The sequence below is a fragment of the Daktulosphaira vitifoliae genome, unplaced genomic scaffold, assembly GCF_025091365.1.
Source record: "Daktulosphaira vitifoliae isolate Bord-2020 unplaced genomic scaffold, ASM2509136v1 Scaffold_5, whole genome shotgun sequence".
Taxonomy (NCBI): domain Eukaryota; kingdom Metazoa; phylum Arthropoda; class Insecta; order Hemiptera; family Phylloxeridae; genus Daktulosphaira; species Daktulosphaira vitifoliae.
In genome coordinates this window covers 6,794,193-6,798,859 of record NW_026099576.1, presented here as the reverse complement: position 1 = coordinate 6,798,859, position 4,667 = coordinate 6,794,193, and positions in this window count along the sequence as shown.

Sequence of the window (4,667 nt, the reverse complement as noted above, 5' to 3'; positions counted from 1 at the left end):
TATTTTGTACAATCAAAAAAGAACCACTAGGCTACAGTAGCCGAATATCAACGAACGAAAAGAAAGTAAAGTAAAGTAATGACAAACAATTTATCATACGCTTAATAATTATAAAAGCAATAGTTGCCGATAAAACGATAAACAGAAAAACACAAACACTTAAAATTAACTATTTACAATAACAGATGACAAACACACGAGAAGGGAAGGGAAAATTTTACAATGAGAGGCGCGAGAGAATATTACGATAACAAAAATTATTTACATATACATTTTGTACACTATTGCATGAACACGTATAAACAGGTGATTATAGACATATTAATGTGAAAATAATCAAGTGGCATAGAAAGTGTCCAATATTTGATAATATATGTCCTGTGATAATTTATTTAGTTCTTATATCTAACGTAGTACGTAATCCATATATATTTATCTGTCTATCTCTATCGATCATGATTGGGTTAGATCAAATCGATCAACAAAGATCAATATACTAAAGTATCTATTTTCACGTATAGTATATGTATTACACATGAATCATTTAAGTATATTATACTTATGGTGTACCATAAGTATCTACGATAATGTATCCTAGTTATATGAAGTGATTAGAGTAGACTTATTAGCAATTGTCTTACTATATGTATACCTATATACATTATTGAGTATGAACAGTATAAACCTTACGACGTGTGTTAAAAAACATTATTTACTGATAATATTTAATAACTGTTCTAGTATACATCTATAATATACACCCTAGCTATTTTGTAGAGTAGAATTTAAGAAAATTTTTAGTAAAAAAATATCTTATTAATATTCAGTAGCGTTTTAAAGTTTGTGAAAATTTGAATTTTCATGTATTATTTTACGGTATTAAACATTGAAATACGTATTGAGAAAAGGACAGAAGAAAAACGCTATCTTTTCATGATTACTGTGTATACATATGATGATAATGTGTATACATTACAAACTTGGCATTAATAACATGATAAGAAATTAGATAAGGAAATTATTACTTATCACTCTCATTCAAAAGTATAAGTCATTTTCATGAAAAGATAGCGTTTTCTTGAATACATATATTTTATACATTTAAGTTTACACATTAATGTCTAATAATAAACACAAACTGATTAATAGTCAAAAGAATTTGATTAAATAATAAGGTTACTTCTAATGTACACATTTTTTTTTTTTTTTTATTTAATTACAAAATAACAGAATTCTTATGAAATAGTAAAATATTGTACATATACCTATAAACCTAGTCGAGTTTGATCTTGATTATGAAAAATTGATCACATGGCTTTTTGTTTTAACCATCTTACAATAGCATATTATATCTAGTTATATTCTATTTAAACATAGGTGTATACTATAGAATAATGTTTTAATAATAATAATAATGTATAATGTTTTGGACATATATTATAAGGTATATACTATTCATTCTCAATAATGTATATGGGCATACATATATTAAGACAATTGCTAATAAATCAACATCAATCTTCATCACTTAAGTAATTTCACTTTAATATCATAATAATTAATTTTAAACTTTCGATTTCTAAATATTTGTATACAAATATATGTAATAGATTATGTGTATACATGTTTTATACAATAACGATTACAATTAACAAAAAATGTCTATTAACAAACGCGGTAGTGTGACTGAATAATCAAAAAAGAATTTGATAAAATATTATTTCAAACGTATAAATATTTTCTCTATAATAATAAAATAACTCAATTCTTATGAAGTAGTATAATATTGTACATATTTGTTTATTTACTTTAATATCATAATAATGATCACCTTATGATGAGTTTCATCATCATCTCCCCTTCTATGTAGGGTTAAACCGCTGATTTACTGTTTTAATACATACGTTAGTCAAGTAAGGGGGCTCTCTATGACCAAAGGCCTACACATCGCATAGCTATAGTTGGGTTTTGTTGGATTAATACCCGCCGTGGCCGCTTGATTACACCTTTCACTTTTCTGCATTCAAATATTTTCACATATTTCTAAGTTTATGCAATTTTCAAAATCCCTCAAATTTTTCTATAATATATTAAAGTATACTGTATGATGTTCCTTCTACCTAGGTATACTATGCATAAACCAAGGTAACATGTACCATGGTATAACGAAATGCTATCTAGGAACGAGAAACATCGACCTTTCATCATATCCCCCCGGCCGTTTACACCGCCCGTCAACCTATGGAGAGGAAACGGCCAGGGTCGTTTTGGGGGGGGGGGGTCCCAGCTCATGCTTTATAGTTCTACTGCCGCTAATAATTAAGTACTAATTAGCCTTAGAACACACTATAATTACATTAAATGATAAATAAATATAACCTAATAATGGTCTGCTAATCAAAATTTTGAACAAAGCCGGGAATGAAGGGTAAAGGAATCTGGAATCTGTCTACACAAGTGGGTTATCAACCGGCTCAAAAAAAGGGAAAATGGGTTTTATTGGTTGTAATTGCTTAACATACAATGCGTAGAATAAAGGAAGAAAACGAGCGAAAATAATAAATGAACTCAACAAGTATGTTTAGGCGGCAGCTAAATATAATGGCATAAATAATGGGACATAACTGCCACATTAGTAAATTAAGTACCCATAAAATAACTAACAAAATTACATGATTTAACATATTGAAATCTGATTGATGCAGTTGAGTTGATTATCTGTTTGCCGCCTTAATCCACCGACTGCTACGTTGAAAACCACGTGGTCCCGATAGTAATTTACAGTTTAGATCGATATCTTGTTGATCCGGCCAATGTTATTCCATGCATGAATTGTTATTGACCTAACTTTTTTCAATAGTAATTATCGGGAATCATTCGTATTACAATTAGCCACAACATAACCGATACTACCATTTGAATGTACGTAAGACGAAAAAAAATATATAGTGTTCAGTATGTGAGTAAACTGATTTTTATTGTTCTCATGTTTTATAACAATTGGCCTGTTTCCTTACTAACTGAACAAGCTGTATAACACTTATATATAAATTCAACATAATGTTTAAAATTTAAAAGGAAAAATTACAACATATTATTTTAAGTAAAATAACTAATATTATACTATGTTTATGTATTTTTTATTTAGACAAAAATTGTATAACGATAAGAGCAAAAAAAAAAATGTATAAATTGTTTTAAAAAGCCTTATTTATTTTAATAATGCCAATGAAATATAAACTTTATTTATTGTATTTTTTAGACAATAATTTTTAACTATTAATAACATTTTTAAAATAAAATAAACTTAATGAACTTCAAATAAATACTAAATTTGTAGAATCGTAATGAATTTGAAAGTATAGACTATAAATAGTTTATGTTTAAAATAACATCACAATTGTAAAAAGGAATTGTAAAATGGGCATCTTAAAATTCAAAATAGTATTAGTAATAAAAATGTTTAATAAAATAATTTTAATAAAAAACCCCAGCAAAGTGGTGACGTGGCATAGTTGGATCAAGTATAATAATATCTGACAGTAATTAAAATCACTATCAAAAAAAAAAAAAACGCTTCGATGCAAATCATTAGATAGTGTTTAATTTTAAAAAAATGGTGTATTATTCCAAAAGCTACATGATTTGCTAGTTCCTTATTAATATCCTGATTAAGATAAAGTATGTCGAATGAAAAAGGGATTATTAAAAAATATTATTTCTCATAAAAAATCGAGAATTTTCACACAAAAATAGCATTCGGTAGCCATTTTCACCATGAAGACAAGTCCAGAGGTCAAATTTTTTTTTCCATAATAAAGTACATTACATTAGCTTTAATTTAAAATATATATAAAAGTGTCAGACCTTCCGGAACAGTTAAGTTGAAGTTAAGTTGAAAAAGTTGTCATTTTGAATCCCCTTCTGTGGGTTGGTAAAGGGTTAAATTTATAAAAAAAATATACCAAATAATAGGTAAAGACATCAAGGATCTATAAAAAAAAAATTTATATTGATATGTTTATTTTTAAAAAAAAACCCAGCACAGGGGGGTCGTGGCACAGTGGTGACGTGGCATAGTTGGATCAAGTAAATGATATCTGACAGTGATTAAGTCCAGAGGTCAAATTTTTTTTTTTTCAAACTAAAGTATATTACATTAGCTTTAATATAAGATATATATAAAAGTGTCAGACCTTCCGGAACATTTTCAAAAGTTATGTTGAAAAAGTAAATTTGTTGTGAAAAAGTTGTCATTTTAAATCCCCCCCTGTGGGCAGGTTAAGTGTCAGATTTACAAAAAAAATATACCAAATGATANTGTCAGATTTACTAAAAATATATACCAAATGATAAGTAAAGACATCAAGCATCTATATAAAAAAAATTATATTTATATGTTCATTTTTGAAAAAGTTAGAGCATTATTAAGTTAAAAATATAAAAAAAAATTATTTTACAAAAATCGTAATTTTTTATTAACTTTGATGTCAACTTTCACCACGAAGACAAGTCCAGAGGTCANCTGTCAACTTTCAACACGAAGACAAGTCCAGAGGTCAAATTTTTTTTTTCAAATTAATGTATATTACATAAGCTTCAATTTAAGATATATATAAAAGTGTCAGACCTTCCGGAACACTTTCAAAAGTTAAGTTGAAAAAGTT